The 26907-nt window shown below is 37.5% G+C and overlaps 1 non-coding gene across 1 annotated transcript; it reads right to left on the bottom strand.

Moving 5' to 3' along the window:
- Positions 1–22892: 22892 nt before the first annotated feature.
- On the bottom strand, positions 22893–22998 carry LOC147488217 (small nucleolar RNA R71). The gene has a single exon (XR_015203407.1). It is a non-coding gene; the product is annotated as a small nucleolar RNA R71 (small nucleolar RNA).
- Between the last annotated feature and the right edge of the window lie 3909 nt (positions 22999–26907).

Raw genomic sequence — 26907 nt, 5'->3', positions numbered from 1 at the left:
ATCCGCTTAGCAGTTAGTTAGTTTTATTTCAGCACTTACATTCCGTCATTTTCATTCCAGCAGCTTAAATACTGTAAGTCATTTTACCCTTAATAACAGTCATTTCTTTTCTAGTTTAATTCTTGTCCTGTATTTATTTACTTAATGTATACAAAGAAATTTTATTATTCCTTCAATGACCATGAGCTAATCCCCTCCCCCTCCGGGGAGGGTTATCTTACGCCGTGTGAGAATCGGATTGACTCTTTAATATTCTAGAATCACTGCTTAGGAATTAGGCATAGATTAGACATCCGGTCCCAAAATGACTGAGACTGTACAAATTTGGAGTGCTGATGCTCGGAGGAATCAGCCTCGCGTGCGACCCTAAAATGTCTCGCCGCAGCGACTCTATGGTGTCGAACGACTCTCCAATTTGTCCAGCTGATGTGGAATTGAGCCAGGAGCTGAAATGATATTCCAGAGATGAAATATTAGTTCAATTCCTTATGCTAGTACGATGCGGCTCAGAGATGTGGGCATGCGCTAAGGATCAATTCTCAACGTCGTCTCCGAACATGAGACGAATTAGAGATGTAGTGATATGTTAATATAAACTGTTGAAAAATGATTCTTGCATGAGTATGATTAACCCTCTTCCTGTTTCTCTATCTTTGTTTACCTACATCAAAATCACTATATCAATTTACATTATTTGCATTACCGTTAATTTAATTAAAACCAACTAAAAAACCTAAAATCCTACTCACTAAAAGTTGTAATTCCAGTTGTGAACTTTTTCCGAGCCCTAAGGTTTGGACGATCCTTTACTCGACCTATCCTACCAAACCCACGTGAGCAAGGTAACTTTATTAAAACGTACGACTATACGGACTTTGGACTTGGGACTTTGGTCTTTGGACTTCGGACTTCAGACTGTGGACCTCGGACTTAATTAATCAAGAAAACCAATAAACGTACAATTAAACGTTTTTTTATCAGGTAACACCTCTTTACATCCTCGAAATTACTGTCAGAGGATTCTATTTCTAGTAATAATCAGGCTATTTTTGCATGCTCGTTAGGACCTGCCTATTAGACTTACAACTTGCATGAGATTAAGATATGGTACGCATAAACCTGCTATATTTGTTTATCGTAGACGCAAAAATAATCGCCTATCTAGAAATTCACCAATCACCACACACACATCACCTACACCCACCAACACTATATTTGTAGCAATGGGTGAAGAAATAGCAGAGAGACCCCTATCTGATTTCTATAAGGCTTTAAACGATCGACCTGAGTCCTGCATAATTCTTGCAGATTGTACGGGAGATTTTAGAATCCCCCCTAATATATTTAATCTGCTACCTGTTTTCCATGGCTTAGACCATGAGAAGCCTTATCAACACTTACGTAGGATACAATAAGTTCTTACTACATTTCATCATCCTAACGTAAGACCTGAACAAATAGAGCTCAGGGTGTTTTTTTTTCCAAATAAGCTAGGGTTAGGAATACCCCCACTTGTATTAATTTAACTTTTCCCTACATACATAGTTCCACTCTCATCCTCGTTTATAATGTTCTATACAACAAAATCCAGAGGATGTGCAAAGTGTACAGTAGAAAATTCAACATTTTCAACATTTCTATGTAAACTAGCAAAATAATCAGTTACCCTATTCACTTATTGAAAAGCATGTGAAAAAGATATGAAACCAAAGCCTTCCTTCTTTCTTTCAATAGCAGCCACAACATCTCGACAATACCATGGAGGCTTCTCAATTTTGTTGATCGCATTGATGGCTCTTAATGAATCAGATTCTACTTCTACCTCTAAGTAGCCTTCTACCAGACATCGACCAAGACATACCTCTATAGCTTTCAATTTTTGAAATATAACTGACGCCATACCTCCACTTCCACTAAATGCAACCATAACCCTGCCTTCATAATTTCTTATCACTCCTCTATGACCTGGCCCATAATTATCTAAGGCACCATCTGTGTTTGCTTTCATTATCGTACCCATCGGAGGAATCCAAGAGCAGTTTGTGTACATCTGTTGCATGAAATCATTGGTAATACCAATTATGAGAAACAACCTTCTTCCACTTTCACTATCTCTGAGTGAAGGTCTTAAAACTTGTAAATAGTTTCTCAAATCCCATACCATCTTGTTAAACACTACCTCAGAATGTTTTCCATTGTGTCAAAAGCATCTTGCATTATGTTCTTTCCATATGTTATCCACCGAAGCACATATGAACACCTTATAGATCTCCCCCACCTCTACATTTTTACACTGTCGAGTTATCGAAAACCATTCCTTATTCGCATTGCTGGCATCAGTGCAAATTCCTAATAACTGTTTCACTCTTCCAAAGAAATTCCTTGAATACGGACACTCAAAGAATAAATGAGCTGAGAATTCTCTGTTTTCATTACACAGGCAGCACACCAAACTGTTGAGAATCTTCTTATATACTAACCTGTCTTGTGTAGGTATGGTATTATAAAATAACTGCCATGTGGAAAAGGAGTGGCGTGGCAAAACCCATCTTCCCCATACCATACTGCACCATGATTTCTTCTCTCTTTCTCTGGTCAAAGCTTCATATGCACTCTTGGAAGTATATTTACCACTTTGATGAGGAGTCCAGACGATGAAGTCTTTGTCTAGGTGCGAATTGATTTGCACTTCATTGATCTCCTTCTTCAATCCTGCCGCCTGCAAATTTTGAACTTCTGAATTCCATGTGCCATCAGAAATAAAGAGATTTACTATAACATTTAGTTGGAAATCTCATGCTGCTCTCGCCTCTGCATCTTTCATCAAAGGAGATCTTGAACACCAAATATCATGCCATAAGAGAGTGTCTTCACCATTTGCAATTTCATATTTGATAAATCTTTTAGCTTCATTCCTAGTATCCAAAATGTTTCTCCACCATGAGCAATCTTTTGGGATACTCATGGACCATAAAAACTTTTCTTTAATGTGTTATTGCCATGTCCAGTCAACCCAAACAGTTTCTTCTCTTGTGACCAACTTAAAAATCAAACCACAGTAGGCCCCAATGTTCCACCTTTGTAGGTTCATGACTCCCGAATCCCCTTCCTCCTTAGATAGACAAACAGTACTCCAGCTAGCTTGGTGATGCCTTTTATTCTCTGTAGAACCAGTCCACAAAATTTTTGCACATATCTATTGCACTTGTTCAAGAATCGTAGAAGGTAGAATGAAAGTTCTGGACCAATATGTATGGAAAGCAATAAGAACAGAGTTTATAACTTGCAGTCTTCCTGCATGAGACAACAACTTTGACTTCTAATTTGAAATCTTGCTAGTAAGCTTCTCTATTAAAGGCTGACATTATCTAATCCCCAACCTTGCAGAGATGAGTGGTATCCCAAGATATCTCATTGGAGGTTTAATCAATTATATTCCCATAATCTCCGCTAAAGCTTTTGCATCCTGCTGACTAAGGCCTCCAGCTAGTAAAGACGTCTTGTGATTATTGATCTTTAACCCAGTTGCATCTCCAAAGACTTTTAAGTTGTCTTTAATAGCTTGCACTGATGCACTATCACCTTTGCAGAACATAAGAACATCATCTGCAAATGCTAGATGTGACAATCTCACCTTGCTACATTTGGAATGGAATAAGATGTCTTTGTTGTTGATATGCTGCATGAGAATACCATTCAGGATTTCCATAACCATCACAAATAGATAAGGTGATAAAGGGTCACCTTGACGAATACCTTTTTTACCAGCAAAGAATCCTTCAGGAGATCCATTGATAAAGATAGAGTATGAGGGAGTCATAATGCACATCTCTATCCATTTAAACATAGAGTCAGGAAATTTGAAAACTCTGATCATCGCTAAGATAGACTCCCAACTCACAGTGTCGTAAGCTTTCCTTATGCCCAACTTTATAAAACATCTGGGTGTACCATACTTCCTGTCATAGCCTCTAAAAAGTTCATGAGACAGAAGGATATTATCCTGTATAGATCTACCAGGAATGAATGCCAACTGGTTAGATTATACAATATCATTGATCACCATTTTAATCCTATTTGCTATGATTTTAGATATGCATTTATACATAGTATTACATAGTTCAATAGGTCTAAAGTCTTCAACCTTTGTGGGGTTGTTAACCTTAGGAATAAGACATATGAACGTGGCATTAACACCTCTCGGAAATTTAAAAAATTTAAAAGCATTGAGTATGGCCTAAGTAAAATCATTCCCAACAACAGCCCAACAGCTCATGAAAAAGAAAGGAGTGAATCCATCTGGTCCCGGAGTTGCCTTCTCATACATGCCAAATAATGCTTCTTTAACTTCTTCTGGAGAGATATCACTTCCCAACTTTGCTTGCATGATCGGTGACAACACTGATTTGACTTTTGAGTTGTTGAAGAAGTCTACTCCACTTATCTCTTCTACTTCAGACCCAAGAATCTCACCATAATATTCCACAAAGGCTTTAATAACCTCAGCCTAACCAGTCACAGTACCACCATTAGAGTTCTGCAGACACCAAATGCCACTATTGGCCTTCTTTCCTCCAGAGCTTTAAAGAAAAATGTCGTACACTTATCTCCTTCCCTTGACCAGGACTCATCATATTTTGTCATAATCTCTGCAGCCTCTATTCTTGCTAACTCACTATATTTCTCTAGAGCAATTTTTTTCATTTTGCCCTAAGAATAAATCCCATGGTTTGTTTTGCAATTGCCTTTGCAAATTGTATAGGAATTCCTTTGCTTGCTCCATTCTTGTATGAATATCAGAAAAATTCTTTCTAGCCCATGGCTTGATTATGTCCTTCAAGAGTTTAAGCTTTTGTATCAGTATGTACATAGGATTGGTATATAACTGAGTTGCCCATACTTCCAACAGCATGTTCTAAAATTCCTTGTGCTCCACCCAGTGATTCTTGAATCTAAATGGCAATGCTTTACTGTCATAATCATACCAGAATAGCAACACTGGTGAGTGATCTGAAATTCCATGAGGCAAAAATTCAACCCTTGAAGTAGGGTAAATATCATTCCAGAGACTGTTAATCAACCATCTATCAATTTTGGTCATAATCCTTCCTCTTCCCACCACTTTGTTGTTCCAAGTATAGAAAACCCCATTAAAGCTCAGATCCGATAAACCTGCTATTTGGATCTCAACAAACTCCACAGTTTCTCTAGGATGCATCGGACTTCCCCCTACTCTTTCTTCAGCTTCAAAAATGTTATTGAAATCTCCAACAACAGTCCAAGGCACAGTGACTGTACTGTGTATAGTGATAAGAGCTCAAAACTGTAGTTTTAACCCTGTAACAGGCATACTTTTAGACCAATTATGTGAGTAATAATTAAGAGTTAACACTGATTACGTGTTTTTATACATTTCAGGTTTCAAAGTCCATTATGTGCAGAAATGTGCCACTTTAGCGAGATAAAGGAGCTAAGGTCAGTTACTAAGGAGTTCTGTGATTAAAGGCCGAGATTCAAGAAGACAAAGCCTTTCTAAAGCCCGGTCAAAAGCTGAAAAGTCGATGTGGGCTGAAACAGCACACAAGTCAGCAAAACTTCTGAAGGCCGTATCTTTGGACTCAGACCTCGGAATGGAGCCTACCTTATGTCAAAACGACCGGGTCGGAAAGAGCTTTCCAATGGTCTAAGACTTGATCCAATCATAGGAGCAGAAGTGGACGAAAAGTCTGTTGAAGCCAACTGCAGCTGAAGAGGCCTTTTTGGACTGGAAAAATTGGGTTTTGGGCCTGATTCTCTGGCCCAAAACATGGCTCCAAGCCCATGCACGATTTTTGGATCTGGACATATAAAAACAAAAGCTTAGCTCTTTGTTAATGGTAGCTAGTTAGACCTAAAACCATATAGATAATTCTAGATCTAGTTTTTGGAGATTAATTAAGTTTTAGTTCCATTTTCAATTCTTGTTTTAGATTAAGTCTTTGAATCATTGTTCTTGATTGATTAGATAAATAAAATAGTTATTTTGTCAATTTCGATTTTTGTCATCTCAATTTATAGATCTAGTTTTAATTCTTGTTGATTATCATTTAAGTAGTTTAAGTAGATTGAAACATTGTTAGTTAATTTAGTTAAGTTAAAATTTTAATATGATGAGTAGTTATAATTCAATGGGAATGATGGTTTGATGACTCAAGGCTAAAACCTCCATTAGAGGGGTTGATGAAGCCTTGATGAAAACTTAGTGGTATAGTGTAGAAGCATTGTAGAATCTATTCCACTCTAGAAGGTCGTGATTAAGCCATGAGAATGGGTGGACGACCTCACATGCTAGTTAGTATTCGGTAGAAATGCCATGAACATTAGGGATTAGAACTTCGAATTTCTTACCGTAAGAACGTAAGAATCGAGATACAAGAATCTATGCTAGGTTATTAAGTTGGATTCGAGGTGGATTCAATTCCCTCTAATCCTTTATCTAGATTAAAAACAATCATATTTCCATAGCATTAAGTAGTTAAATTCAACATAATCAATTTCATATAGGTATCGTGAGTATAACACCCTTCATAAAGCTCTCATTAGACTTAAGACCGACAAATTAGACTATAAAACATTCCATGCTAGAGAACTAGGAGTGGAACGAATTTGTTACTCCACTTTATTTCGATAGAATTGAGAGTAGAAACTTTGATAAATATAGACACGTAAATAGTTTTAGTTTACTTACGTTTTGAGTTCCTCGTTCATTTCGTAGGTAAATTATTCAATTATCATTTATCAAATGGCGCCGTTGCCATCTTAGTTGCACTTTAGCATTGTTTTCATAGTAGAATAAGTCATTTTTAAGTCCCATTAAACCCACCCACCCTTGTTTGATTCATACTGTGGTTATCCGTTTCAGCGTTGAAAAATTTTGCGACAAAATTACACTGAGCGCGATCACGCCTATAAGGAGCGCTTTTAACCTATAGCTGGAACCTTTGAGACCACCCCCCATACCGGCGACCAGCCCTAAGTTCTTGGAACACGCCGCGACCAAGGCCTACTAAGCGCACCACGCCCTAAAGCCAAATTTTCCGGATTTCTACATGTTTGTTTCGAACTTCGATTTTTAAGTTTTTTCAGTGTTCTAACTTATTATTTACATTGAACATGCATAAACAAGACGCTATTCATAAGCGAAGCAAGGACGCTATCAGGTATTCCTTTCTTCCATATCTCGCATCTCCAGTTAGAGGTTTATACTAAAATATCAAGATTGTTTGGAGTGTTGTCGTGTTTAGACTTAGACTTGCATGAGATTAAGGTCTGGTCGGAGAAAACACCCGAGCGTAATTAACCATCAGCGTCAACAAACAAATCTATCGAGTATACCAATCACTACACCTCTAGCTACTATTCCACCAACCACACCGGACATAATGGCTGAAGAAAGAGAGACTCCTCTCTTCGACTTTACAAAGCCTTGAGCGATAGCCCTAAATCTTGCATCGTTCTAGCAGACCCAGTGGGGGATTTTTGAATTCCCCCAAATATATTTAATTTGTTACTCGTTTTCCATGGTTTAGACCATGAAAAACCTTATCAACACATGCGTAGGATTGAACAAGTCCTTACAACATTCCATCATCCTATGGTTCGTACAGAACAAATTAAACTGAGGGTATTTCCCTTCACCTTAGCCCGATAAAGGCGTCTTTTGGTTAAGCGCCCAAAGCCTAACTTTGTGGACTCGTGGGCTAAACTTGTTCAGCTGTTTATGGAACATTTTTACCCACCCCTAAAGACGGATGAGATGCTTTCCAAGATTCATTTTTTCTGACAAAATCCTCATGAATCATTTTCGAGGCTTGGAATCGTTTCACCGATCTGCTTATAGAGTGTCCACACCATAACCGGCAAAAGACACGTTAGTATCGTGCCTTTTTTCAAAGGACTTCAACATCACCATAAAGAAGTCCTTGACATAATGAATGGGGTAGTTTCCTAAGTAAAGGAGCCTCGGGAGGCTTACAAATTTTTAGAAGATCAAACTAAACGTAATAACAATTGGGGGGGGTAGTGATGATATCCCCCGCTGTTAGTTCTTCTTCTTCAACATTAAGGCCGCCCGGTATGTTTGAGATGAAACCCGATCTAGAACTAAAAAAATTAATCGAATCTCTAACTAAAAAGGTTGAGGCTATTTCTGTGCAACAAAAGCCTATTCCCGTCATGAATGTTAACTCCAACCCATGTAATGTTTGTTTGAGTCCTGAGCACCCTGAATCCTATTGTCCTCTCGCCTATGAACAACAACAATTAGAGCAAGATAATGTTTGCTCCATTAATAGCTATCCTATTCCTAAAGCCCCATGGAGACAACATCCCAACTTTAGTTGGCGAAACAATCAACAAGTTTCACCTCCAAGGGTTAATAACCAAAATGTTAGGCAAGTGAACAACTATAATCAAGCTCCACCTAGGCAAGGACAGGGACAAAGTCAGGGAAATTATAATAATTATAACAACCAAGCGCAACCATGACAAGGTTTAGCACAAGGTCAGGGTAATTATAATAGTTATAATACCAATAGAGGTATCGTTCCGGTTAACAATAGTAACTATCACAACCCACCCATAAATAATCAACGTGAGATAGTTCGGTCGCACCACACGTGACTACTACACAATCACATCCGGATCGTTATAGAGACGCTTTATACTGAGGTTACCCAACAACTTTTCCAATCAATGACTCAATCAAACCAACAGATCTTACAATCCATAAATCGGGGCATACAACGGTTAGCCCAAGAGAAAGCCCAACCAAAAGGCGTGTTTCGGGACAAGCTATACCAAACCCTAAAAAAACGGCAAACACGGCCTTTGAGGTAAACGGTAATACTAGCACGGAAACTACAATCGTAGGTGATCTTAATGCCATCACCACTCCGGATTTACGGAAGAGTGGTTGATAACAAAGTAACTATGCCTATAGTTACCCCATCAGTACTCCTTACACCTGATATCGAACTAGATACGAAATAGAAACTGAAGAGCCTACCACTGTAGAGGTACTAGTTAAACCACAACCTAAGAAACAGAAAGCCAAGGTTACACATCAAGTCGAGCCATACACTAAATATAGAGCGAAACCACCGTTCCCTAAAAAATTAGCCATGCTAACCGGGGATACCAACTTTGATGAGATTAGGACGTTTTCAAAAATCTAACGATAAACCTTCCTTTTCTCCGAGCTATTAAAAACTACCTAATCACGCTAAGTTTCTTAAAGAGTTGTGCACTACTAGGCGTAAGACCAATATACCTAAAGGCGCCTTTCTAACCTAACAATTCCCAACTTTATCCTAAAATAATGGAATTGTTAAATTACAAGGACCCCTCGGGTCCCTCATCAGAAAATGCACCTTAGGAGATTCCCACCACGACGACGGCGTTATTAGACACGGGGCGAAGTGTTAACTTACTCCCATATTATTTGTATAAACAAATAGGTCTACAGAAATGCAACCTATAAAAATAACGTTGCAATTAGCGGACGGCCAATTCAATTAAGTATCCTAAGGGCGTAGTGGAAAACGTGCTTGTTAAGGTTCGATTTCTACTATCCTGGCTGATTTTGTTATCCTCAATCTGACGAATTAAGCTAACGACTCTATGCCAATCATCTTAGGGCCCCTTCTTAGCAACCGCCAACGACTTATAAATTGCCGCGATGGTAAGATGTCCTTATCTTTTGGCCATCTTACGGTTGAGGTAAATGTTTTAAAATGATGAAACAATTACCGTTATTCGTCTATAGATGGGGAGGTTAGCATGATCGAGAGCTTAGCTCAAGATTATTTTAACAACACGTTTCACGAAAACAATATGTACAAATTCCTTTCTTTTGGAACTTCAGATTTTGTAAATGACTCCTACTTAGAGAAAGTCAACACCATCCTTGAGTCCACACCAATTATAGACCCTTCGGTTGCTCCACATATTGAGTATGAAGACTTGCTACCTAAGCAAGTATTCATTATGCAAAATGAAGACCCGACCGAAAACATCTATTGATTTTCCTTCCACCCCGTCTTAAAACCTCTTCCCCGAATTAAAATATATTCAACTTGATCCAGATGGTAGTCATCCGGTAATTATATCTTCTCTGTTATCTAAGAATGAAGAGACACGTTTAATCCGGGTGATTAGGGAACATCGGTCTGCGATTGGTTGGTCCCTAGCCGACATTAAGAGAATTGACCTTAATGTTTGCACTCATCGTATCCATTTGGAGGATAACGCGAAGACTTCTCGCGAACCTCAGCGTCGCTTGAACCCTGCCATGAAAGAGGTGGTTAGGGAAGAAGTCTTACGCTTACTCGATGTGGGTATCATATACCCAATCTCTGATAGCGAATGGGTAAGCCCCATTCATGTAGTTCCTAAGAAATCGGGAGTTACCATGGTTCGTAACGGAAAGGGTGACTATGTTGTCACACAAGGTCCTATGAAATGGAGGATCTGTATTGATTCTGACGCGTTTAAATGCTATGACACGAAAGGATCACTTTCCTTTACCTTTTATAGATCAAATGCTTTCGAACACCGAGGTCATGCTTTTATTATTTTCGGATGGCTACTCAGGCTATTTTCAGATTATTATTGATATTGATGACCAAAAAAAGACTACCTTCACATGTCCCTTTGGAACGTATGCCTATAAACGAATGCCTTTTGGCCTTTGTAATGCTATTGGTACCTTCTAGCGGTGTATGCTTCATATATTTAGTGACATGGTAGAGCGCTTTATGAAAGTTTTCATGGATGATGTTTCTATCTATGGAGACTCCTTCCGCTTTGTTTAACCTAACTTTCTAAGGTTTTGACATCTTTGTGAAGAAAAGAGCCTCGTTTTAAAGCGGGAAGAGTGTCATTTCATGGTGAAAAGGGCATAGTACTAGGTCACATCGTATCTAGTGATGGCATCGAAGTAGATAAAGCCAAACTAGATAAGATAGCGACCCTACCTAAACCACGGACCGTTAGCATGATATTAGAGCCTTTCTAGGCCACGCAGGTTTTATAGGCGGTTTATTAAAGACTTCTCGAAAATAGCTAGGCCCTTAACTAATCTGCTTTTGAAAGATGCAATCTTTGATTTTAATTTTAACCGTACCGCGGGCTTTTGAAACTTTAAAAGTCAGCTAAACCTCTGCACCAATTATACACCTCGATTGGTCTAAACCTTTCGAACTCATGTGTGATGCTAGTGACTATGTAGTTGGTGCGATCTTGGGACAAAAACTAGATAATAAGTCCATCATCATTTATTATGCTAGTAAAACCTTAAACGATGCTCAACGGAATTATTCAACTACTAAAAAGAATTCTTAGTTGTCATTTATGCTTTAGATAAGTTTAGTCCTTATTTGGTTGGTTCTAAAACTTTAGTTTACCGCGGCCCATCGCAGCCGCTTAAGTACCTTCTTGCAAAGAAGGATGCTAAGCGAGATTAATCCGATGGATCCTTCTCCTGCAAGAGTTCACATTAGAAATAAAGGACAAAAAAGGGGTCGAAAATGTAGTTGCCGACCACTTATCTAGACTCACAAACGACGATCAAAGTGATTCTGAGTCCATACCGGACTCTTTTCCTGATGAGCATCTGTATGCGATTTTTTCAGCACCATGATATGCTGACATTGTAAATTATTTAGCGGCCGATGTTATGCCTTATAATTGGTTAAGAAATGAACATAAGAAGTTCTTGGCCAGAGTTAAGTTATACTACTGGCATGAGCCATACCTTTTTAAGTATTGTGCGGATCATATTATTCGTCGTTGTATTCCCCAGTGGGAATATAATGAAGTCCTATCGTTCTGCCATGACAAAGAGTGTGGTGGCCATTTTAGTGGGATGAAAACAGCCGCTAAAGTTCTTCAATGTGGATTTTATTGGCTTACCCTTTTTAAGGATGCCCAAGTGCATTGCAAGGCGTGTATTAGATTTGCCAACAACTTGGGAATCCGCAAACGTAATATGATGCCATTAAATCCAATCTTGATAGTAGAAATTTTTGACATTTGGGGCATTGATTTCATGGGTCCTTTCCCTGTTTCCCACGGTTTCATTTATATTCTAGTTGTCGTGGACTACGTGTCTAAATGGATAGAGGCCCTAGCTTGCCGTAGCAATGACCATAAGACCTGTATTTTTTATTAAAGAATATATTTTCTGTCGGTTTGGCATTCCTAAAGCCATCATTAGTGATGGTGGAACACATTTTTGCAACAGAGTTGTTGCATCCCTAGTGAAAAAGTATGGAGTTACACACAAAGTAGCAACTCCTTATCATCCACAAACTAGCGGACAAGTAGAAGTTTCTAATACGGAAATCAAAAAGATTTTAGAAACAACTGTAAACCCTGATAGGAAAGATTGGTCGAAGCGTCTATCGGATGCCTTATGGGCGTATAGAACTTCTTTCAAAACTCCTATAGGTATGTCTCCCTTTAGACTTGTATTTGGGAAACCATGTCATTTGCCCATTAAATTAGAGCACCGTGCTCTGTGGGCTATAAAAAGCCTTAACTTCAATATTGATGAGGCAGGTGTCAAACGCAAGTTGGAATTGAATGAGCTTGAAGAAATCCGTAGCAATTCTTATGATCTCGCGAAGGATTATAAAGCTAACATGAAACGTGTTCATAATAAGCAAATCTTGCGCAAAGAGTTTTTGGTCGGTCAAAAGGTCTTGCTTTACAACTCCGTCTACATATTTTCCCGGGAAACTAAAACCCATTGGTCCGGTCCTTTTCTCGTTCTTGAAGTCACCCCTTACGGGGCAATCACCTTGGTAAATCCCAATGACAACAGTACCTTTCAAGTTAATGGTCAACGGTTAAAACATTTTCACGAACTTCGTCACGATGTAGAGGAAGTCCTTTTACGGGACCACATCTATGAGGATTGACCTTTGTCATTGGTGTACTTCCTTTCACTTCCATATAGTGGTAAATGCACCATTCAGTAACCGGGCCCTCCCTATGGAGTGTGTGGTCAGTAAGTCCCGGATCCTAAGTCCACAGTTAACATAATTCACGTTTTCCACTTTTGCATGTTTTCTCGGTTTTTGAGTCATCTTCCTCTATGGGGTGAATTATGTATTTATTGTTTTCGTTTTTCTTATAATATATATATATATATATATATATATATATAAATAAATAAATAATAATAAAAAAAAATTCTTAATCATAGAAATAACAATCCAACAAGTCTTGGGAATCGACTTTAAATCGACCCGTTAGAGAACAAATTTTGTGTTTAAAAATTTGTTTGGGGTCCTAATCGGTCTTTCCATCTGGATTGCTTGAACTTTCCATTTGTGTTGCTTAGGCCCATTACTTGTAGTTCAATTGGGTTGGCGTAATCTAAAACTTAGATTTCCTTCGTTAAGCATAACTTCGTCACACCACCGCGCCGAGGCATTTTTCCACCTTCTTATACGTCACCCATGGATGAAATTGAGTGTTTTATGGATCATTGGATTGGAAATTCTCTACTGATCATTTCCATAACTCATTCGCCAAAATCGGGCCAATGAATTAAGCGGCAAATTCAATTTGAAATTGCGAAAAAAACGGAAAAATTTCGAATTCAAATTGGGCTTGGGCCCAAACCGGACGCGACGCCTCGTCTCCTTCCTTCCCAAAACGCGCACTTCTTTTTCCTTTTCAACCTGCGGTTACCAAGGTTTAAAACAAACCTTAAACACCAAAATTAAAAAAAAAAAAAAAAAAAAAAAAAAAAAAAAAAACGAGAAAAAGGAAACCTAACTACACCCACGCCAAGAAATTCAAATCCAACTAAAATCTTCTCTAAACCATTACCACCACCAACCTAACTCCGAAAAACAGCCACCAATTCAAGTAACCACCGCCACCACCATTGTTTTTAGTAGTTTTTCTTCAAACTCGCCTCCCCCACAATCTACAAAACCATTAGTTGTCTCGAAACTTCAATGGCGCTTACGACGAAGAATTTTGCGAACGGCGTTTGCTTCAAACGACTTCCCCATTTTACGACGGAGATGATTAGGAGGCATTGGACGGACTGTGGTACTTTCGACCGAGGAGTTCTATCACTATGATTTGGTAGAACAGTTTTATAAGAAGCGAGAATTGGAGGGGGATAGGATTTTCATAAAGGTAGCGAGGAACGAGGAGGAGGAAGTAACGGAGGCGGTTGTTGGGTGAATTAGGAATTACGCTTTGAAAGCAACACAGTAGCGACAATTCAGGAATCCCAAGATAATTGGAGTTCCTGCTTTGATGAAGGATACCGTTGTAGAGGGTGAATACAATCGACATCTCATTGCGTCCGCCCGATCGACCACGAGAACCAATCAACCGGTCAGAGCTCGGTGGATTGGTAGGACGCCCTCGGGAAGGACAAAGTCGATGATATCGGCCTCGCAATGTGTCGCGACGTTCTCGGATTTTGCAAACAAATAAGTATAATTTCTGCATCATCGATTTAATGTTTAATGTGATTCGAGGAGTGGGGAAGAGCTTGGCGCCTCTTCCCGTATTGATCACTAAGATCATGCTCTCCTTTAGAGCTGTCGCAAAATCTGCTCCTATTAAGATCAAATTGCATTCTAATGCAAGTATCTATATGGATTGCATTCAAGAGACTTGGCCGTTGTCTGAAGAAAAAATGGTTGAGTCGGAGGATGGAAGGGAGGATATGACATGTCTGGATGACGATGCATTAGATAAATGTAGTTCTAATTTAGAACGCATGCAAGTGTTGCAAACTGCCTTGCGTTGCGTTTATGGTATTTGTGAAGATATCCGAGATAGACAGATTGTAGTTCGAAAGAAGCAAACGAACCTTCAGACGAGATTTGAAATGCTCGAAGGGGTTCAGGACGATATCTTGTCTAACATGGAGACTATCCACCAAAGATCAACAAGCCCGGTATCACGATGTCGACCGAGATGGAAGCACAACGCTTGTTCCGAATAGAGATGCTGCGACGCATGCCACCCGTGGAGGACTCTGTTTCAGTCGAGTTCGACAGGCATTAGCGTCGTCGCCAAAGGACAGATGGTTCAAGCCATTCTCCATGCCAGGACCAATCTCCATCTCAGGGTCCATCTTCATCACATAACTAGGTGTTCACCATCAGTTGTGTTCGCGGTTATTTCATGGTTTTGATTGTTTTATTAGTTGGATTTTAATTAAGTAGTTAAATTTAAATATTAATGTGTTTGTTTTATGTTGTTTGGATTTAAATTTTATTTTTAATATAATTGGTTAATTTCGAGTATTGCTTGTTTTTATCATTAATCCCACCTTCCCGACTTGTTTGGGGGTGGTAATATTTATACAGAGCATAATTCGTTATATGATCATCTGCGGTAAAGTTGTCTTGGAGGAAAGGTTGAGAATTTGGCCGATATCGGCATATCTATGATTTGTGTGGTGGTAGCATGAAATCTAGGAGAGTTTAGAAGTTACTATTCTAAATCCAATTATAAAAGATACCGGGATTTTTAGAAAATCAAGAAGATGGGTTGTTTCCGTTTTGGGTTTGGAATCTTTCTATTTCCGGAAATTGCCTTTAAACAATTTGGCAACTTGCCGATTCGTTTTAAAGCACGTAACCTATTTAAACCCCTTCATTCTACACTAACAAACCACACTACACCCCACCATCATCCCTCACCTTTCACTCCAAGTTTTTCCTTCTTTTTTCCTCCAAACTTCGTTTTGAAGATTTACGAAGCGCCGCTGCTGCTTCGTCGAGCGCGCCTTCGCGCCATACACTTCAAAAAGTTTACTCGAGGCGACCACTGCCTCTTTGGGCGCGACTTCAAACAACACTGTTATTGCAAAAAAAACCACAAAGCGCCGACCCGCGCCTAAGCGAAGCGCACTCCTACCACTTCCTACGTGAACGCTGAAAATTCAAATTTTCGGGAGGATCATTCCAGGATCATTCCGGGATTTTTTTTTTTGGAACTGTTCAAAGAGTAGTTGAGATGACATCTCCTATAGTCATACCTGAACAGTCTTTCGAAGATGTGTTGGGCACCGAGACCTATGGACATTGGTTCTGACACAGGATCCTGCAGTTAGGATGGCGTCATTTACTGGTAAGTGATGACGATTCATATTCACCACAACTTATTGCTTATTTCTACGACCACGTTAAATTCTATTGTAATCAGGATGGAGAACAAGAATTCTCCGTCGTAGTCGATGACACGACACATCAATTTAATAAAAATATGGTCGCTTTAGTTTCAGGATTACCAATACCTGATCCTGTTCACACATGGGCATATATGACCGATAATGCATACCTTTATGATTATACATATTTCCATGAGTATTATGGGAGAGGCGTATTTCGAGTAATGGACCAGGGGCGATATAGCATTGCCCTTGGTAGCCTTTCCCTAAACGTAGGCACCACCATGTTATTCATCCTGATGAATATTTTGGGGGAATGGCAGTTCATTTACGCAAAACAAGATCGCTGCGGTGACATTTTCCTCGCTTTAGCTGAGGGACATCGCTGATATGACATTTCCCGAGTTTTAGTCGCTAGTCTTAAGAGAGCCCGAAGCATGAGGCGTAAGTATCTTCTTATGCCTGTTTTAGTAAGCCGCATCATGCGTAGTTGTTTACGTGATACGTGAAAAAAAATTCACAGATTGGAAAAGGGTTGAAGTCATGAGACCCACCAATTGGGTGGTTCGCTCATTCGCGAATAATGACTTGGTCGGGATGGCGAGTCGCGGCCTCATTTGGTCGCCCAGGTACATCCCATCGCACATAATAACACTTAACAAAGTTAGCATTAGTAGATGATAAATGGCGGCAAGCTTGGCAAGTTATAATGGACCGGAAGGATCGCGAAGGAACCTCATCTCTTTAAGGAGGAGGAGGATGCTTAAAAGCGGGGAGATAAGGTAAGTTTTAGTTTTGTTATTGTGCGCTTATGTCCCAAGCAAATTTAATTCGTTAACCCCATAATGGGTGGAACTCTTATAGAGTTCGCGTCGATATTTTTATTTCCTATATTAGTATGTTCTAACCTTGTTTTGCGGATGTCCCGAATTTCACGCGTTTCCATGGTATTTTTCTACCATCTTTATTTAAATGCTTTGAGGACAAAGCATGTTTCTTGTTTTGGGAGCATAGAAACATGTGTAATTAAGGCATCTGTTAGGATATAGAAATGTATAATATGCATTTGTTTTCAAGTTAAAATTTTTCAAAACATAAATAAATAAGTTTATGCTATACACTTAGGAATATTGGTATTGTTTTCTTTCTCTATGCTCTTAACAATCTAGAAGTCTCAATGTAGCTTTTGCATCGGAATAATTGTTAGAAACTTAGGTTAATATGTAGGTAATAATCTTTGCATCTATCTATAAATATATTACATGAGTATCTATGATTGTTAGTTAGCAGTTTCCGAAAAGCTAGGCTAGAGTACTTATTCTACAAATCCTGTGAGAATATAGCCTAAAGCCTTATATGAGCCGAAACATTTGAGAAATGACACAAGGGAGAAGTAAAATCCGGATAGAAAATCACACGTCCACTTGCTTGATCACTATGCCATATCCTAAAAGCGAAATTTAGGCCCTCTTTTGGATCGATATAGCCAGAAATTCAAACCTATGAATTATTTTCCGCTAGTAAGCCCCTCCTCGAGCCTTTCTTTAGCCTTTCATAACCCACAAATCCTTTACCCTGTTACAAAAAAAAAACAAAACAAAATAAAAATAAAATAAAAATAAAATCAACCTACCCAATCTAGAATAAGTATGAGAATAGAATGAGGAAGAAAGAAGAAGAGAAAAACAGGTGTAAACAAAAGTTAGTTAATTGCTTCAGAAAATAAAGAAAAGAAGTTTCCATCCAAAGAAAAGAAAAAGAAAAATAGAAATAAAATAAAAACTCCGAAAAAATAGAATAAAAGGAGTTAAAAGCTAAAGAAAAAGAAAAAAAATATGGCTAAGGATGGAAACAAAGTGTAGAAGCAAAAGTAAATAATAACAAGGTTTTCTCTAAGTTACATAATATGAAGACTCTACTATCTTAGACTTGTCCTTTTGAATATCCATTTCTTTCCTTCTTAAACCATCTCCTAATCCCCGCAACACCTAATAAAGACCTCTAGCTCAATTAGGAATAGGTTAGTGTGATAGTAAGTGGCAGATGTGTTTGATCGACTCGCTTCCTTGTTGTCATTGAGATTATAAGGTAAAAGTGTGCCCACTGCACCTTCGGAGTAGCTTAAACTTGAGCGGAAAAATCAGAGTGGTTTTCGTCTTGACATTTATGTGAGGACCTACTTAAGGACGCTATTCCGAGTTTTCAGAAACGAACCTGCTAGGCATTCATAGTATTACTCATAGTATTTATATTCGTATCATAAATGATTGATTATTATGCATACATTAGCTTAGGTTTTTGACTTGGTCATTCTTATTCATTTGCTAGTGAGATATATAGATAGTTAGGACATAAATGAGGAAACAATAGTTTTATTTCTTAGTCGTTGTAGTATAGTTGAAGTTTGTGAGTACCTTCACTGGAAAACTCTCACGAGGCTATAACTCGTCCACTAGGGAATTCCTAGTGGTTTAAGGCCTTGTTGCATATGGTCAATGCAATCGCGACTCAAACGAAAGCGAGTAGTTAGAACTCCATTTTTGGTCACTTATTCTAATTTCTCATATTTGCTTGAGGACAAACAAAATACTATTTGGGGGTGGTTTGATAAGAGCCCAAAACTGTAGTTTTAACCCTGTAACAGGCATACTTTTAGACCAATTATGTGAGTAATAATTAAGAGTTAACACTGATTACGTGTTTTTATGCATTTCAGGTTACAAAGTCCATTATGTGCATAAATGTGCCACTTTAGCGAGATAAAGGAGCTAAGGTCGGTTACTAAGGAGTTCTGTGATTAAAGGCCGAGATTCAAGAAGACAAAGCTTTTCTAAAGCCCGGTCAAAAGCTGAAAAGTCGACGCGGGCTAAAACAGCACACAAGTCAGTAGAACTTCTGAAAGCCGTATATTTGGACTCACACCTCGGAATGGATCCTACCTTATGTCAAAACAACCGAGTCGGAAAGAGCTTTCCAATGGTCTAAGCCTTGATCCAATCAGAGGAGTAGAAGTGGACGAAAAGTCTGTTGAAGCCAACTGTAGCTGAAGAGGCCTTTTTGGACTGAAAGAATTGGGTTTTGGGCCTGATTCTCTGGCCCAAAACATGGCTCCAAGCCCATGCACGATTTTTGGATCTGGACATATAAAAACAAAAGCTTAGCTCTTTGTTAATGGTAGCTAGTTAGACCTAAGACCATATAGATAATTCTAGATCTAGTTTTCAGTAGATTAATTAAGTTTTAGTTCCATTTTCAATTCTTGTTTTAGATTAAGTCTTTGAATCATTGTTCTTGATTGATTAGATAAATAAAATAGTTATTTTGTCAATTTCAATTTTTGTCATCTCAATTTATAGATCTAGTTTTAATTCTTGTTGATTATCATTTCGTAGTTTAAGTAGATTGAAATATTGTTAGTTAATTTAGTTAAGTTAGAATTTTAATATGATGAGTAGTTATAATTCAATGGGAAATGATGGTTTGATGACTCAAGGCTAAAACCTCCATTAGAGGGGTTGATGAAGCCTTGATGAAAACTTAGTGGTATAGTGTAGAAGCATTATAGAATCTATTCCACTCTAGAAGGTCGTGATTCGCCATGAGAATGGGTGGACGACCTCACATGCTAGTTAGTATTCGGTAGAAATGCCATGAACACTAGGGATTAGAACTCAAATTTCTTGCCGTAAGAACGTAAGAATCGAGATACAAGAATCTATGCTAGGTTATTAAGTTGGATTTGAGGTGGATTCAATTCCCCTCTAATCCTTTATCTAGATTCAAAAACAATCATATTTTCATAGCATTCGTAGTTAAATTCAACATAATCAATTTCATATAGGTATCGTAGTATAACACCCTTCGTAAAGCTCTCATTAGACTTAAGACCGACAAATTAGACTATAAAACATTCCATGCTAGAGAACTAGGAGTGGAACGAATTTGTTACTCCACTTTATTTCGATAGAATTGAGAGTAGAAACTTTGATAAATATAGACACGTAAATAGTTTTAGTTTACTTACGTTTTGAGTTCCTCGTTCATTTCGTAGGTAAATTATTCAATTATCATTTATCATATAGCAATAATATCCCTCCATAGCCGAAGCCTGAGAATCTTTGAATTTCTTGCATACACCACAGTAAGTAAGAATGCTTCATTGGTTGGCTTGAATCTAACCTGACAATGTATGAACTGATAAGATTCTTGCAACTTCAAAATGTCTATCTTGAAAGGATCCTAGCACACCCAAATTCTACCTGCTGGATCCTTGTTATAATTATTTGTGTGAGCCCAGAGTGAACAACAAATATTTCTAATAAGCTCATATTTCTCTTGTCATATTTTTGTTTCAAGTAAACAAAAAACACTCAGCTTCTTATTTACTCTGACATTATTAATCTCATTCGCCTTCTCTATGTCATTAGTACCTCTGACATTCCAAAAGCACATGGATGTCATCATCTATGATTTTTGTTCTTGGAGCTTTTAGGTCTGCCCCTTCCCTTCTTACCTTTGCTCTGAGCCTTGGGTGTAGATTCATGGATTGAATTCTCACCGCACACTCTACCTGACCTTGTCACCACCCCACTGGCTTTTGCAGCAATTGGGGTGCTTTGTGTTATCTCACTGACAGGTTATACTATTTAGTCAAGAAAGTATTCCATGTCATCATCAGGAACCTCATCATCTAGAATCTCATCAGTCTCATTAATGTCAGCCAGCAAGTGAAATCTGCTTGCTTCCATATTAAATGCCTGTAGCAATTCCTCTTCCATCATATGCGCTAAGTCTGAGCTCAACTCCTTTTCATGTATAACAAGAGCTTGCTCTACTGCAGGGTCAGTATTCGCTCGAGCTTCATGCCATTCAACAATACTAGTACTATTACTAGCCTGACACCCAGTACTCTATGCATCTTGTTGGGTTTCTACATTTCTGTCAAGTTGGCCTTCAAGTACCACATTTTTTGTTGTCTCTGTGCTTCCATTCCTTTCAGTTTTACGGTTCCTGCCTTGCACTCAAGACAAACTAGTACCAATATTTTCAGTTACCTCAGAGTTTTTCTGCCTCCATTCTGCCACTTGATTTCTTCTCTTATTTCTCCTCTTCTGACTCTTAGACATCCTGACATTGTTGCCTTGTGTACCTTGTGTTTATGGTACTGCTGGTTCCTTTCCTTTATCCAGCCTCTCCCCTGCTAAGTCTCCTAATTATCACCTCTATTCACTCTTTTACATTCTGCAACTAGATGCCCTACTATTTTGCAGTGATTACAAAACTTGGGTAAAGTTCCAAGTTGAACTTTCTGCCAAAATTCAACACCTTACTCAGGCACTTCAACAAATATCTGATCCGGTATAGGTTTTGATAGATCAATATCCACCAAAACACTCGCATAATACCCATTCGTACGTTCCACTGAATTCATGTTGACTCTTATTGGGCAACCAAAACCTTTGCCCAAGCTCATCAGAATATCCACTTCCCAGTATTCAAATGGAAGTCCAGGAAACTTGACCTACACATAGCCAGAAGTTTGTCTATGAGTCTCAATATTAAAGTTAGGAGTCCATCTGAAAAATCTCATCAATTGTTCTTGAAGATGCCAAGGACCTCCATAAAATATTTTGTTGAAATCTGTTTCATTATCAAACCTGAAAACAACATAACCTTTCCCCAAAGGTGATAGTTTTAATGGTCCTGTAAGCGCCCATTCACTGTCGACTGCCTTTCTGATGGTGCCAATGTTAAGAGTGGTAACATCCATCAGAGCTATCAAGGCAAACTTACAAGCTTCTATTCCCTTTTCCACCGATTCACGAGAAATTTTCATAGCTGGTTTATTATCCTTTCTAGTCGGCATGGGTAAAGTAGAAACATCAACTGTTTGTTTCATCCTTCCTTTTGCTATGTTGTCATAAGAATCCTTATTTGAACTTGGTGAATCATTATTTCTACTTTCTCCCTGTCTCGAAGCCTCCACACCACATCTTTGGTGTCTTCAAGTACCAAACCCCAGAGGAACCACATGCATGGAAACAAATAGAACCCAGCTAAACTATGTAACAAATGACGTAAAAAGAGATAGAGTAACCGAGTTTAATACCACTAATGAACTCTCACTGTAACCAGTGGAGGATTTTACCAAAAGTAAATTTCTAACCTTGTAAAAGATGAACAGTTACACATTTATCGTTGGCTCATTCCTTACCTAACGAGGACTGTTTATAGATGAAAAAAACCTCAACTTTGCTAAAAGAAGAGAGAAGATTTCAAGTATAAACTATCTATGCGAGGAGTATGAGTGAGCAAGCAACATGCTTTGATTAAGATTACAACCATTCACTCGAGAGTCTAGTTGGAACCTTTTTCTCCACAAGTTGCTTGAACAGAAAGATACTATAAGTGGTAAAAACTCTGGATAAGAAAACTTGACGAAGGGTTTCTTTTCCTATTCTTGGTAATAAAAGATGTCACAGGATCAAAAAGTGACTTAAGTTATCTCACTACCAGTCACTCCTAAAACTGTCCCCATTAACAAATCTAGATATTAGATATGACTATTAGAACTGTTAGTGTTATCATGACAAAGCAGCTGCTTGGCTAACAGCACAAAAGCCGAACTCTATCGATACATGGGAAAAACTAGTAGAATTATTTATGAAACAATTTTACCCGCCACAGAAGACTGATGAGATGCTAGAAAATATTAATTTCTTTCGCCAAAAGCCTCAAGAATCCTTTTTTGAGGCTTGGAATCGTTTCACTGATATTCTAGTAGAATGTCCACATCATAATCTAGGTAAAGACACTAGTTCGTGCCTTCTTTAAAGGCCTATCCCAACATCATAAAGAGACTTTAGATATCATGAATGGAGGTAATTTCCTAGGTAAAGGAGCCACAAATGCTTATAACTTTCTAGATAATCACTCAAAGAAAAAGTAACAACCTGGGAGGTAACGATTACTCCCGCTCCATTCCTTCTTCTACAGCTAATAAGCTAGCCAATATATTTGAGATTAAACAAGATCCTTAACTTAAACCATTAATTGAATCCCTCACTCGTAAGGTAGATGCCCTTTCTGTTAAAAACAAGAAAAAAAACCAACTCCCGTCATGAATATAAACTCTCTTCGCTGTAATTTCTGTTATAGTCTTGAACATTCAAATCATTATTGTCATCTTTCTTATGAACACTAACAATCACAGCCAGAAGATGTCTGTGCCTTTAATTATATACCTAATACACCTTGGAGACAAAATCTTAATTTTAGTTGGCGTAATAATCACCAACAAGCCGCACCTCCAAGTTTTAATAATCAAAATGTTAGGTCCACCAACAACTACAATCAATATCAACCAAGGCAAGGACAAGTGCAATGTAATAATAATAATAATAATAATAATAGAAGTTTTGTCCCAGTTAATAACAACTATTAAAATCCACTCGTTAAAAATCAATGTGAGATAGTTCCTGTTACACAACCCGTGGCAACTCAACCTTCCCAAATTGATAGATTCAATGCATACTGATAATAGGAAATTTATGCTAAACTACTACTTAGCTAATTAAACTAGGCAGAAGTAAAAACTACTTAATCTTTTATTATCAAATTTCGACTCTCGATTATTTTATAATAAAACTGGAGTCAGAATTTGTTTCACTCCTAATTACTTAGAACATAACTAATTCTACTAGTGATTAACGATTCAACAACTTGAGAGTAATTATTCTAAATATAACTAATATGACAATAACTATGATTGAATAAATTCTAAATTGAACTATGACAATTACATAATAAGATGTGAATATGAGAAGGAATTAGCTTGATTTGAAATCTACCTTAATTAATCCCTAACATGCTAGTATGGAGTTTGTTGCAACCCTAACCTTTATGTTTTCACAGAAGGTTTAACATAAAGGTTAGGTATTTTTATCCCTAATTATTCATGGAATCTCTAATCAACTAATAATTAGCATGAGAGGAAGTTGAAACTCATTCTCATGGTGAATGAACTACCCTCTAGAATTAAAACTTTTTAATACAACTATTCTATACGAACACATCAAGTCTTCATCAAAGCTTCAATCAAACCCCTCTAATGGAGATTTAGCTATGGTTCATTAGACTATTATGGAAGAAATAATAAGAAGAAAAAGACATAATTTAAAGGAATACTTGTATTGAAAAATAACTTGAATTGTATTAATGGTAGTTAGGCTAATAAAACATAAAACTAGGTTTATTTAGACTAAATTAAATAACTAATGGGAGAGAAAGAGCTAAATTATTCTAACTAATGGGAAAGAGAGCTAAATTATTCTAACTAATAGGGAGAGAAAGCTAAATTATTCTAAATAATAGGGAGAGAGAGAGAGAGTTTTACTTTCTTTCTCTTTATATAGGAGAGGGCTAGGTTTACAATTTCATGCATGAACTTTAGAGCTATGTTTTGGGCCACTAAATCAAGCCCAAAACCTAATTACTTAAGTCCAAAAAGGGTTTCTCTGTTGGAAATTACTATAACACCTTTTCGTCTACTTTTACTCCTCTGATTGGATCAAGGCTTAGACCATTAGAAATATCTTTCTGAGACGGTCATTTTAACATATAATAGGCCCAATTCGGTGGTCTGAGTCCAAAGATACGGCCTATAGCAGTTCGTTAACTTCTATGCTCTATTTCTGCCCGCGTTGACTTTGACTTTTCAGCTTTGACTAGGCTTTAAAAAAGTTTTTTCTCCTTGAAACTTGGGCTTTAACCATAGAACTTCTTAGCAACCAACCTTTGCTCCTTTCTCTTGCAAAAGTGATATATTTATTCACATAGTTGACTCCAATACCTGAAATACACAAAAGTACGTAAACAGTACTAACTCTTATTTATTATAAACATAATTGGTCTAAATATAATATTATTAAGGGGTTAAAACTACAGTTTTGGGCTCTTATCAAACAACCCCCAAACAGCATTTTACTTGTCCTTAAACAAATATGAGAAATTAAAATAAGTGACAAAAAATGAAGTTCTAACTAATCTCGTTTCGCCGAGTGCGATTGCATTGACCATATGCAATAAGGCCTTAAACCACTAGGAATTCCCTAGTAGACGAGTTATAGTCTCACGAGAGTTTTATAGAGAAGATACTCACAAACTTCATTTATACTACAATGACTACAAAATAAAATTAATGTTTCCTTATTTATTCTCAGATATCTATATATCTCACTAGCAATGAATAAATAATAATCAATTCGAAACCTAAGCTAATACGTGCATAATAATCAATCATCTATAGATAAGCATATATATAATGAACTATGCTATGAAATGCAATAACAGATCTGTTTCTGAAACTTTGGAATAGCGTCCTTAAGTAGGTCCTCACAAATATGTCAAGACAAAAACACTCTGATTTTTCCACTCAAGTTTCGCTCACTCCAGTGTGCAGTGGGCACACTTTTCCTCACAATCTCAATGACGTACAAGGGAGCCGAGGTCGATCAAACACATCTGCCACTTACTATCACACCAACCTATTCCTAATTGAGCTAGATGTCTTTATTAGGTGTTATGGGGATTAGGTGATTGTTTAAGAAGGAAGGAAATGGATATTCAAAAGGACAAGTCTAAGATAATAGGATCTTCAAAATATGTAACTAGAGAAAACCTTGTTCTTACTTTGCTTACACATTTTGTTTCCATCCTTAGCCATTTTTTTCCTTTTCTTTTGGCTTTTGACTCGTTTCATTTTGTTTTTGGAGTTCAAACTTTTTATTTATTTATTTTATTTTCTTTGGATAGAAACTTTCTTTTCTTATTTGAAGCAACTAACAAATTCTTGGTTTTCCACAGGTCATTCTCTTTTCTTTTCTTTATTTTATCATACTTCTCAGACTCATTCCAAAAATGGGTAGGCTGATTTTATTTTTATAAAAGGGTAAATGATTTGTGGTTTATAAAAAGGCTAAGGAAAGGCTCAGAGGGGCGACTAGCGGAAAATAATTTCATATAGGTTTGAATTTCTGGTTATATCGATCCAAAAAGGGCCTAAATTCTCGCCTAGGATATGGTATAGTGATCCAGTAAGTGGACGTGTGATTTCTCTATTCAGAATTTACTTATCCCTTCTGTCATTACTCAGATATTTCACTCATATAAGGTTTTTAGGCTATATTCTCACAGGATTTGTAGAATAAGTATTCTAGCCTAGATTTTAGAAACTTACTGCCAATACAAACATAGATGCTCATACAATATATTTATGGAAAGATGCAATAACTATTACCTACATGTTAACCTAAGTTTCTACAAACTATTCTAATTTAAGAGCTAAAGTGAAACTTCTAGACTACTATCATCACATAAAAAGAAATAATACTAATATTCCTAAGTGTATAGTATAAATACTTTTTATTTATATTTATATTTTTTTTAATTAATTTTTTTACTTGAAAGCATAGTGCATATTATACATATATATATTCTAATAGGTGCCTTAAATTACGCTTGTTTCTATGCCACCCCCCAAACAAAACCATGCTTTGTCCTCAAAGTATAGAAATAAGAAGGATAAAAAATACCATGGAAACGCGTGAAAATTTTAGAGCATCTATAAAACAAATTTAGAACATACTAATATAGGTAAAGAAAAATAGACGCAACTCCTATATGAGCTCCACTCGTTATGGGAATAACAAGAA

This window comes from Coptis chinensis, chromosome 7 (genome assembly GCF_015680905.1).
Source record: "Coptis chinensis isolate HL-2020 chromosome 7, ASM1568090v1, whole genome shotgun sequence".
Classification (NCBI taxonomy): Eukaryota; Viridiplantae; Streptophyta; class Magnoliopsida; order Ranunculales; family Ranunculaceae; genus Coptis; species Coptis chinensis.
This window is presented reverse-complemented; position numbering and strand designations above follow the sequence as displayed.